Genomic DNA, 12,416 nt, shown 5'->3' with positions numbered 1-12,416 from the left:
TCACTTACTGACATAGTTAGGTTCCACAGACCAGATCCTTAAGTGGAAACCTGCCATGTGCAAAAATGGAGGATGACTACATCGTTACAGAACTGCCAAATCACATCACTAAATAACTGCCAAACCCCTGAGAATCTGGGCCCAACCTAGTTGACACATAGCCTTAAGCCATCTCAGTCAGCATTCCTAACACCTTGTACCTTGTATCTCAACATTCCTTACTGCCCGATGTATGTGGTTAATGTGCAAAAGGGTCAGATAGTTGATTTTTACTTATTGTTGTAAATGTGACATCTCAGATTACAAGATGTTCAATAAATGAGGAATAGGTATAAGTCTCAGGGGTCTGTGCTATAGTTCCCACCCTACCCAAGGAGAAGTGAGGCTGGGAGGGGATGTGTAAAGCCATATCCAAGGTCATACAATTGTTAGACTGAAGAGTTTGTTGTTGTTGGCTTTCACTGAGACAATTCTGACTCAAGGCTGTGAGTTTTCAGTAGTAGATCACCTCTACATGGGTCCAACCCACCAACTTTTGGGTTAGTAGCCACCCAAGTAGATAATTTAACCTGGATACTCTTTCCATGCTGCCACTCTGCCCCTTCGACCCGTCTCCTCTTGGTAACTCTCGTGTTGGGGGTGGGCACCTGGGGGGCAGCAGCCCTCACTAGTACTCAGGGCTCAAGAGCAATGATGCTGGCTGTGACCTCTTGAGAGAGACGGGATCCTCCCTTTCATCACTTGCTCTCCATCCATACCTGAGTGCCCACTGGACCATTTTGGTGGTGGTGGTGGCGGTGGTGTGACATGATGAAGTCAGAAGAGAAGTAATTGGTCCTGGTTTCCACGCCTCACTACTATCTAGTTAAATGTGTGGTCCTAGCAGCCACTTCAGTTCTTTCAGCTTTTTCTTTATTTAAAATGGATCTGATTAACATCTGGTAGAGAAGATGGTATCAGATGAGTAGGACAGTGACTTGGAACCTGAAGTGTTGTTATTATTAAAGTGACATCTTACAGGTATGGGGACAATGACTGCACTGGATCTCATGAGTTCTCTTTCTTCCCCACCATCTGCTGCTGTTGTTGACTGCTATCGAGCTAGCCCCTGACACATGACAACCCCATGCTCATCAAAATGCAACACTGCCCAGTCCCACACCATCCCCACGGTGGGCTGCAGTGATCGCTGTGATCCGTAGGGTTTTTTACGACTGATTTTGGGAAGTAGATCTGGCTTTCTTCTTAGTCCATCTTCATCTAGAATTGCCATGTCATGGGGTCTCCATGAGTCAGAAACAACTCGGTGGCAACTGATTTGGTTATCAGTACCAGTTGCTGTTGAGCTGATTTCAACTCATGGTAGCGCCATATGTGACAGAGAAGAACTGTATTCCATGGGATTTTCAATGACTGATCATTTGGAAGTAGATCACCAGTGGTTTCTTCTGAGGTTCCTCTCAGTGGAATCTCTACTCTTTCAGTCAGAAGATGAGAATGTTGAGATGGTTGGGATGTTTCCCTTTTGAACAGTGACCCACAGTGGGCCCGTGAACCCCAGGTTAGTGTAGCTGGTCCTCCTCACAATGCTGTTATGTCTCTCCTCCTGGGAGAATTCAGCATAAAGGAGTAAAGGAGCCCCTGTCCTCCGGCCCAGGTAATGGGTAAGGGGATGGCGTGGAGGGTGGGCCAGAAAGACAGGTGAAGGTGTGCTTTCCTGAAGAATTTCAAGGACTTTGTTCTAAGGCGGCTTAGACTCGGGTGGTCCCAGAGTTGGGCAGATGGACACATGCCTGTGTGGGGACAAAGCCCAGTCCAGTAGGGCTTGAATTGGGTTCTTGACTGGGCACTGGAACCCAGGACTCTAGGAAAGTTTGGCTGGGGAGTGAAGCTGTCCTAGGTGGCCACCCAAGCCAGGGTCTTTTAAATTCCCTCATACACATGGAAAAGCTAAACAAAGAAAAAGGAAGATCAGACAAGAATGGCAGCATCTGAATTACGTTGGTGAAGAATACTGACTATACCGTGGACCTCCAGAAGAATGAACAGCTCAGTCTTATAAGAAATTCAACCAAAATGCTCCTTAGTAGTGAGGCTGATGAGACGTTGGGTTGCTCGTATTGGACACATCTTCAGAAAAGACCAATGGCTAGAAAAGGACTTCAGGCTTGGTAAATAGTGAGTCAGTGACAACAAGGGACACCCTCTATGTGGTGGATGGATGCGGTAGTCATAGGGGCACCAACATGAAGATCCATGAGGTTGGCACAGGATCAGACTGTTGTACATAAGGCCACAGAGACTCTACTCAGCACCAATGGCATCTAACAAGGGACAGCTGGTGAAGGAGAGACACGCTCATCCTCCGAGCTCACTTAACCACTTAGTCTCCAGAAGACTTCCTCCTTCCAAAGAGCCTCCCTGTCCCCACAGACCCTTCACAGTGTCATGACCTGGTCACACACAGGAAGCCCTGCCACCCCTACCTAACTCCTGACAACCTGATCTCCCCTCACCTGTGGGCACCAGGGAGGGAGCAGCACACTCAGGATGCTAAGTGAGGCCAAGGAGGGCTGATTTCACACCTGACTGATCTCATCTTCCTTCCTTCTCCCTCATTCAGAATTCTCTGTTGTCACCCTTGACTGAGCTGGTCCTTTCCTAGAGCTAAAATCTATTTTTTCCTCTCCCCACCCTGACTCTGTCCCGGGAGGCATCAATATCACTGTCTGGTTTGATATTTCTTTTGCAATTCAGCCTTTTCCTCCCGTTACCTCCTCCCAGGAACCACTTGAGGGCTCCTGAAAGACTTGTCGTGCCTCACCCTCCAGCTCACAGATGCATCTCTAGGAAACCCTGAGACCTTGACCTTGACCTTGTCTGAACTGGTCATCTCCAAGTTCCCTTTTAGCTTGAATATTTGTTGATTCTATGGTTTAGAGGACTTGGCTGATGGCAAATATTTACTCTATTTTAATACATAGAAAGCATTCAATTCATAACTACATACACAGGGAGTCACTGGGTACCATGTCACGTGTCATAATGACTCTTCCAGGCATCCAACCACCATCAACGTGAGCGTTCCAAAAAAACCCCCCGAAACAAACCAGTGCTGTTGATTCTGACTCATGACGACCCCATGCGTGTCAGAGGAGAATTGTGTAGCTTCAGGTTTTCTTTTCCTTTTCTTAAAAAATTATATCGTGAATGAGTGAAGATTTACAGAGCAGATCATCATTTGTTTTATAGTCAACAAATCATACACTTCGTTTCCTCTCAAATACTACCCCCTCCATGGGACATCACTTACCTCACTTCCTCACTGTGTTCCTTGTTTCCAGTCCACTTCCTGCCCCACCCTTCTGAAGTCTATCCTTAGGTAACTGCTGTCCTTAGCGTTTTCAATGTCTGGGTTTTCAGAAGTAGGTTGCCAGACCTTTCTTTCTTCTAAGACTCCTCTGAGTGGAATCAGACTGCCAACCTTTTGGTTGTTGTTGTTACGTGCTATTGAGTCAGTTCCAATTCATAGGGTTTCTGAGAAGCGACTGATAAGTTTGAACCACCACCGACATTTTGGTTAGCAGTCCGGTGCTTATCCCACAGCGCCACACCAAGACTCCTTTTGGTTAGTAGCCAAGTATTTAACCATGTGTGCCACTGACTGTGGCTTGTTGTTAAGTGCCCTTGAGTAGGTTCCAACTCACAGTGACTTTGTATAGGGTTTCCTAGGAGCAGCTGGTGGGTTTGAACTGCCAACATTGTGATTCACAGTCCAGTGCTGATCATACAGCACCACTAGGGCTGTGACTTAAAAAATAAAAATTATTGGCCTAAACAGAAGATTAAAGTCCTAAACAGCAAGGATCAAAGGCCTAAATGATAAGAGTTTATTGGTCATTTGATTTATTTTTCAAGGAGATGACCCCCTCCCCATTCAGGGCACCTTCGAATTTTAGCAGGGAAGCAACTTGCCCAGGCTCTCCTAGTGTGTTCATTAAGCTCCAACCCATGTCTCAGAGCTGATGCAATGTTGTGGAAGGAAATCTTGACTCTGAGAGTGAGCAGAAAGGACTCATTCTGGGACTCTTGCTGGCAACTTAGATGCTTCTGAGCAAATTAGAGAAAGGTGGACTGCCTGGTCCACCGTCTTAGTCTTGGAAGCTTCACTGAAACCTAATTAGTCATATAGCAACCTATACACCTCCACTGGCAGGTGGTGACTCTGCTTGTGGGGCCTTGGCTGGGAGTTGAAGCTGAGTCTCCCATATGGAAAACAAGGATTCTACCACTTAACCACCACTGCCCTTCCAGGTCAATGTTGTTGTCAAATGCCATTGAGTCGATTCCGACCCATAGCGACCCTGTATAGGGTTTCCAAGGAGCAGCTGGTGAGCTTGAACTGCCGACCTTGCAGTTCAAATGGCTTTGCAGTCTGGCACATTAACCCATAGCGCCACACCAGGACTCAGGTCAATAGGTCCACTTAAAAAAAGAGTACAAAATAGTCTGCACCGAGTTGAATTCCTGGAGGCACTTAATACATGCTGTTGATGCTCATTCTCAGAGGAAAGGATGAATGAGAAATGTATCCTCAGACAGGAAGCCCCCATCCTTACCAGGTTCTCCTTCTTCTTATTGGCCCTTCCCTCTCCCCCTCCTCCTCCATCATTGGCTCCATCCAAGCAGTGCTTGGCTACACAGTAGCATCAGTGAAAGTGGCTAATAAAGGAACTCTCATATGTCCGACTGACTGCTATCAGTACTGAGGGCATTTTTCTGAGACGATAGGAAGAACAGGAAGTAGACAGCTGAGAGGTTGCGTCCTAGAAGGGGTTCCAGAGTGTTTGGAAATCTCTGGGATTTCTTTCTTTCTTTGTCCTGCATCCATCTTCAAACATCACCACAGAGTCTCTGGTGCGAGAATGGAATGAGAGGGTGGGCTTAGAAGCTGGTGGACACTGTGTCTACCTGTGAGATCTGGGGACTCAGAATTCCCTGTCTTTGTAAAGTAGTTCATAGACATATTATCAGGAGGGATCAGTGTCTGGAAAATGACATCATACTTGGTAAGGCAGAAGGTCCATAGAAAAGAGGAAGATCCCAGTGCAAAGGACTGACATGGCAACCACAAAATGGGCTCAAACAGAATCACAATTGTGAGGATGGTGCAGGACCAGGTGTGTTTTGTTCTACTGGGCATAAGGTCACTATGGGTCAGAACCCACTCAGCGGTCCCTAACAACAACAGAAATTGTTTCAGAGGTTCTCCACTTTGGCTGTAACTTAGAATAACTGGGAGACAGAGGTCACAGCATTGGTTGTCTGAAATAGGCCATGGTGGGAAATTTTATACCACAGAAAGCAGCAAATGCTGCAAATTAGGACTTTTTGATTTGGCAAGCTGGTTTACTAGCACACTGATGCCTGTTGTTGTTAAGTGCTGTTGAGTGAATTCTGATCCATAGTGACCCTGTATAGGGTTTCCAAGGAGCGGCTGGTGGACTTGAATCACTGACCTCGTGGTTCAAACCAACCATTCATTTGGGTGCTTATCCTACAGCGCTACACCAGACCACTCAGATTAGAATCTGCGTGTGGGGACAGTCATGAATCTCACAATTTCCTAGGTCGTTCCAATGAATCTTGATGATGGCATGTACAACAGAACCCAATGTTGCCCAGTCCTGCCTCCTCTTCACAATTGTCAATGTGTTCAAGTCCATTGTTGTGGTCACCATGCATGCTGAGTGCCTTCCAACCTAGGGACAAGATTCTGATGTGACCCCTTGGGTTTTCATTGGCAAAGTTTTGGAACGCAATCTCCAGGCTTTCTTCCTGGTCTGTCTTATACTGGAAACTCTGCTGAAACTTGCCCACCATGCGTGAACATGCTGATCTTTGAAATACTGGTGGTATAACTTATAGCATCATAGCAACATGCAAGCAACATGAAGCATGTCAGTAGAATATGGCAAACTACAGACGGGTGGTAGAGTCCAGTATAGCTCTCCCAGGTTTGCACAAGAGGAATTGAAATGAAAGTAGTAAAGCAGCTTCTCTCAATTCCAGCCAAGAGTTAGTTGCAATGCCTGGAACATGAGTAATCCAAAGTGAGAAAGACGGTGGGAGGGAGAAAGAAGTCTTTCCTACTGAGAGAGAAGGGACCTTGAGAAGTGTCCTCTCTTTCTAGTCTTCCTTCTCTGCCATTTCCCTTTTTCTTTCTTGAGAAATTCTCAAGATGGTCCATCTTTAGGAATAAAGGACCCATGAGATTGCTAAACCAGACATAGGTTGTTGATTCACACCCAGAGGTATGTAAGCAGGATGAATTGGGGGAAGGGAGGAAAGAAATCTGTTCTAGGACTAGGAACTTTAAATAAGAATATATCCATCAAGGAAATAGGGAAGTTCATGGGGAAAGGGGAAACTAACTTTAAATGGAATGCTCCCAGTAAGGACTAGTAGGCAATGTCTGGGGGCAGATTGTAAACTCCATAATACCCAGTAAAAAGGGAACTGAAGGAGGGGCTTTTTGGAGACAGGGGAATAAAACTGCTTGTGGGCTGGGCATGCAGCATGCCTGCTTGTGTCTACTGGTTAGGCGCCTGATTTTGAAAAATTGAATAAAGAAAACCCCATTCTCGATAAAATGAGTACAGATTGGATTACTTACCCTTTTGCCCGTATTGACAATGTTTCTCACATGTCCCTTCCTGCCAGGCACCATGCTGTGCTCCCTAGAACTGACACCCAAGATGTGGTCCTTTCCTTCAAGGTTAGCTTGAAGAGAGGGCACTGAAGGAAATGGACAATGGTGTCCCTGTCATGGCCCTGAGCTGAGCAGAGCTATCACTAAAACTATCACTACCTTAATGTTTGCTGGAGAGAATCAACAGATCATTTACATGCTGAAAAGTCAGAAAAACTGTAGGCCTGGTCCCTTAGGCTTGGGACAGCTCCCTAGCCTCTTAGCCAGAGGTGGGGAATGGGGGGTGGGAGGGGGAAGAAATAAGCCCTGGGGGTGATCCTCCCCTTACAATGGGAATGAGTAATAAAAATAGTTTTCAAAGTGCTTTTACATACATGATCTCATCTGGGTTGATGACCCTGGGGCTCTTGAATGGAGAGGGAAGTGGGGAGCTTGGGAATTCAAATTGCATCTCCATTGTCTTGGGAAACACTTCCGACAAATCTGAGCAGGCAAATCCCCACCTTGCCATTCCTCCTCCTCAGGCCAGGAACATTTAGAGCTAATTGAATCACTAGATTAGCTAATGTAGCCTCCATTAAGATCCATGGTCCCAGAGGAGCCGCCATTGTTAGAAGTGGTTAGATGCACACCCAGCATCATCCTCTCCAACCAACAAAGAATCCATTTATTGTTGTTGTTGTTGTTAGGTGCCGTCAAGTCTGTACTGACTCATAGCGACCTTATGCCCAACAGAACCAAACGCTGCGGGGTCCTGTGTCAACCTCACAATCATTACTGCACTTGAGCCCATTGCTGCTGCCACTACGCCATTTCATCTCATTGGGGGGTTCTTGTTTTTCATTGACCCTCCAATTTACCAAATATGATGTCCTTCTCCAGGGACTGGGTCCTCCCAATGACGTGTCCAAAGTATGAAAGACGAAGTCTGGCCATCCTGGCTTCTAAGGAGCATTCTGGCTATCCTTCCAACACAGATTTGTTTGTTCAAAGAGTCCATAGGCTCTTGGATCTCCTGTGGCTGAAGGAGAGGACTCATTTATGACCTCAGTGTATGCCAGTTCTTGATCCTAAGGAACAAAAAGTATTTAAAAGATGTTGGGTAATTTCTCCTCTGGACTAACTTTTAAAGTTAGCTCTTCCCATTTGGATGAAACAGAATCACAAAATGTTGTTAGGTCATATAAAGTAGGATCTGACTCATAGTGACCCGATGCACCACCCTCATAATTTTTGTTATGCTTGAGCCCATTGCTGCTGCAACTGTGCCAATCCGTCTCCTTTGGGTCTTTCTGCTTTTCACTGACTGTCCACTTTACAAATTACAATGTCCTTCTCCAGGGACTGGTCTCTCCTATTACTATCTCCAAAGTATGAGCAACGGTATCTTGCTATCCTGGCTTCTGGGGAGCATTCTGGCTGCACTTCTTCCAACACAGATTTGTTTGTTTTCCTGGCAGACCATGGCACTTTTAATATTCATCTCCAACACCATAATTCAGATGCATCAATTCTTCTGTGGTCTTCCTTATTCATTGTCCAACTTTCACACACATATGAGGTTATTTAAAATACCATGGCTTGGGTCAGGTGCACCTTAGTCCTCAAACTGATTATCTTTGCTCTTGAACACTTTAAAGAGGTTTTGTGCAACATATTTGCCCAATGCAATATGTTGTTTGATTTCTTTCTTTCTTTCCTTTTTTTTTAACCATAAAATAGCTTGTTTACTAAACTGGAAAGAGAGAAAGTCAGTTGAAGTAAGACATAGGAACTTTGTCCTATAAGAATTAAAACCACGGGTCTCCATAATCCTCTGGCATCTGCTCAATGTTTTACCTATGGTTAGAAATATACATGATAGAAGCTCCAGGAATCTTCCTTTAAGGTCCTGGTCACCTGTGGCCACAATGTGATACTTGTGCTGAGTTACTGTCTGTACTAAGCAGTCATCTATGTAGGTGCTTTTGTGTGTGCGTGATAGTTTCTCAAATCTTGGATCCTTGGTGATCCTTAGAGCCACTCAATACTTCTCAATTTCAGCCAGTACACAGTCAGTTATACTAAGGCCACACTTGGTCATTTATGGTACAAGGTCCAGTTTGGCTTTAATGAAGAAGTTGATAAAGTTGGTATCAACCTGGATGTGGTAAGGTGGGCCCAGCTGTGTGTTATATTGGAAGAAGAAACAGGAAGGCTGTTGGGGGACTTCTCCTTCCTTAAGTGTCCTGGGATCTGTCTTTTCTTTCTTTTTAGGTTTTAACCTGTCTTTTTCTTTAAGCCACTGATCTCTGAGACTAAGCATTCATTTCATGGTGGCATATTTCCTTGTTTTCTTTTGCTTTCCCATGTTCACGCCACACTCCTGCTCTTTCTTCCACAATCAATTCTGGCCTGTTGTTTGATTTTTTGACTGTTATTTCCATGAGTGTTGACTGTAGCAAAATGAAGTCTTTGACAGCTTCAATCATTTCTACATCTATCATGATGTTATTTATTGGGTCAGTTGTAAGGAGTTTTGTTTTCTTTATACTGAGGTGCAATCCATATTGAAGTCTGTAGTCTTAGATCTTCATCAATAAGTATTTTAAGTCCTCTTTGCTTTCAGTAAGCAAAGTTGTATCATCTGCATATCGCAGATAGTTAGTAAGTCTTCCTACAGGGCTGATACCATAGTCATCTTCATATAATCCAGTTCCTTGGATTCTTTTGCTCAGCATACAGATTGAATAAATATGATAAAAGAATATAGCCCTGGTGTATACCTTTCCTGATTTTAAACCATTCAGTATCCCCTTGTTCTGTTTGAACGACTGCCTCTTGGTCTATTACAGGTTCCTCATGAGTAGAATCAAATTTCTGGAATACTCATTATTCACAATATTATTAATTTATTGTCATGATCCACACAGTCAAAAGTCTTTGCATAATCAGTAAAGTACAAGTAAACATCTTTCTGGTATTCTATGCTTTCACACAAGATCTATCAGACATCATCAGTGTTAGCCCTCATTCCACATACTCTTCTGAATCTGACTTGCATTTCTGGCAGTTTCCTGTTAATGTACCATTGCAGTCATTTTTTGAATTATCTTCTGCAAAATTTTACTTGCATGTGATATTAATGATATGGTTTGATGATTTCTGCATTCCGTTGGGTCATCTCTCTTTGGAATGGGCACAAATATGGATTTCTTCCAATTAGTTGGTTTCCAAATTTCTTGACATAGATGAGTGAGTGCCTCCAGTGCTGCATCCATTTGTTGAAAGATTTCTGTCTGTATTTTGTCAATTCCTGGAGCCTTGCTTTTCACCAACACCTTCAGGGTAACTTGTATTTCTTCCTTCAGTATTGTCGGTTTTTTATCATCTTGAAATGATTGAACATTGACCATTTCTTTCTGGTACTGTGACTGTGTGTATTCCTTCCATCTTCTTTTGGTGCTTTCTGCATCATTCAGTATTTTCCACATGGAATCCTTCAATATTTCAGGTTAAGGCTTGATTTTTTTATTCAATTCTTTCAGTTTGAGAAATGCTGAGTGTGTTCTTCCCTTTTGATTTCCTAACTCTAAGTCTTTGCATGTTTCATTATAATACTTGACTTTGTCTTCTCTAGCTGCACTTTGAAATTTTCTGTTCAGCTCTTTGACTCCATCATTTCTTTCATTTGCTTTAGCAACTCTACACTGGAGAACAAGTTTCAGTGTTTCTTTTGACAACCATTTTGGTCTTTTCCTTCTTTCTTGTCTTCTTAATGACCTTTTGCTTTCTTCCTGTATCATGTTTTGATGTCATCTCACAACTTTTTTGGTCTTTGATCATTAATGTCTAATGCATCAAATCTGTTCTTGAGATGATCTCTAAATTCAGATGGGATATATTCAGGGTCATATTTTGGCTCTCGTGGACTTGTTTTACTTTATTCAGGTTCAGCCTGAGCTTGCATATGAGCAATAGATGGTCAGTCTGCCAAAACAAAGCCAGGAGCAAACTGTGGTACAGACCATAAATTAGTCAGATGAACATTTTCACTGAATCTTTCCATAGCTGTAGTCAATTTGATTCCTGTGTATTCCATGTAACAGACAAGCTTTGGAACCTTGAATAGATCCCACCTGAATTAAGCGACTATCTCAAGAACAGATTTGAGACACAGAATAAACAGTTGACTGCTGACGGAAAGGAACTACTGGAGGGGCAGGGTCCAAGCCCAGGGATGCTAACTCACTGTTTTCCCATTCTGCCAACAGCTTCTTCTGATAGAAGAGGAACTGTTGGTTGGAATTACCCAGTCTTTAATCCACTGATTGGGTGTTGCTAAGGTCTCTAAATCTTGGAGCTTGCAGCCTAGTGTGGAAACAGGTGCTCAATCCTAGACTTGGGACTAATACTTTTTTCACAGTCCACAAGGGAGGACTAATTTACTTTCATGAGGTGGCAATGAATGTTGCTTTATGTTTATAACAGCTTTTTTAAAGCTAAAGACAATGCCCATTCCCTCCAGAATTCTGCAAAAAACCAAACCAAAATAAAAAGGAACCTGTTGCTCTGGAGTGGAGTTCACCTCCTGGAGAGACCAGGTGTTACAGTGCTCCGACCTATAGGGTCTTCATGGAGCTTGTTCACCAGGTCTTTCTTCTGTGACACTGCTGGGTAGATTTGAACTCTCAACCTTTAGGTTAGTATTTGGGTACGAACAACTCTTTTCTAGAATTCATACCTGCGGCTCTCTGTCTCCACATCATCACTGTCATACAACTGCCATGTATTATAACTAGCGTGTGCTATCCCAGCCCTAGGTCTAACCCTGTCCCTGGGCCTAACTTGAAAATCATCCATTCCTGTGCTTATGCCTTTTCTTTGTTCTCTCTGCCAGGCCCCCGTCTTTTGCCAAAGCTGCTCACAAGCTGGTCCCACTGAGTCTGGCTGAAATTTCATGAGTTGGTCTCCCTCTCTCTCTATCCCTGCTTAGCTTCTTCTCCCAGCAAGCACTCAATCCACTTCTCTAACCTTTCCTCTGAAGTTCAGGATTCCTGAATTTTCATCTGTGCCGGTTTCATTTGATCTCTAGTATCTTTGATATAGAGGATCTGCCTGGTTTACCATCTTGCTGGAAGTTTCTCCTAAACAGAAAACTTCAAATGGCAACTCAAGAAGACAACGTAAAGCATTATAAAGAAATGTGCAAAGACTTGGAGTTAGAAAGCCAAACGGGAAGAACACGCTCAGCATTTCTGGAGGTGAAAGAATAGAAGAAAAATCTCAAGGCTTGACTTGACTTGCAATATTGACGGATTCTATGGGTAAAATATTAAACTATTCAGGACACATCAAGAGAAGATGCAAGGAGTACATAGTCACTGTACCTAAAAGAATTTATCTATGTTCAACCATTTCAACAGGTAGCATATGATCAAAAATGGATGACATTAGAGGAAGAATTCCAAACTACATGGAAGACATTGGCAAAAACCAAGACTTCAGGAACTGATAGAATACCAATTGAAATGTTTCAACAAACTGATGTGGCGTTGGAAGCTCTCACTCATCTATGCCCAGAAACTAACCAATTGGAAGAGATCCATATTTGTGCTCCTTCCAAAGAAAGGTGACCCAATGGAACGAGGAAATCATTGAACAGCATTATTATTATCACATGCAAGTACAATTTTGCTGAAAATAATTTAAAAATGGTGGCATC

The 12,416-nt window shown here is 43.6% G+C and overlaps 1 pseudogene; it reads right to left on the bottom strand.

Annotated features, from left to right (window-relative positions):
• Positions 1–8,502: 8,502 nt before the first annotated feature.
• LOC102820241 lies at positions 8,503–9,062 on the bottom strand (annotated as a pseudogene).
• Positions 9,063–12,416: the final 3,354 nt, after the last annotated feature.

This window comes from Chrysochloris asiatica, unplaced genomic scaffold (genome assembly GCF_000296735.1).
Source record: "Chrysochloris asiatica unplaced genomic scaffold, ChrAsi1.0 scaffold00041, whole genome shotgun sequence".
Lineage (NCBI taxonomy): Eukaryota > Metazoa > Chordata > Mammalia > Afrosoricida > Chrysochloridae > Chrysochloris > Chrysochloris asiatica.
Note: the sequence above shows the minus strand (reverse complement) of the source record. Positions and strands in the feature narration are given on the sequence as shown.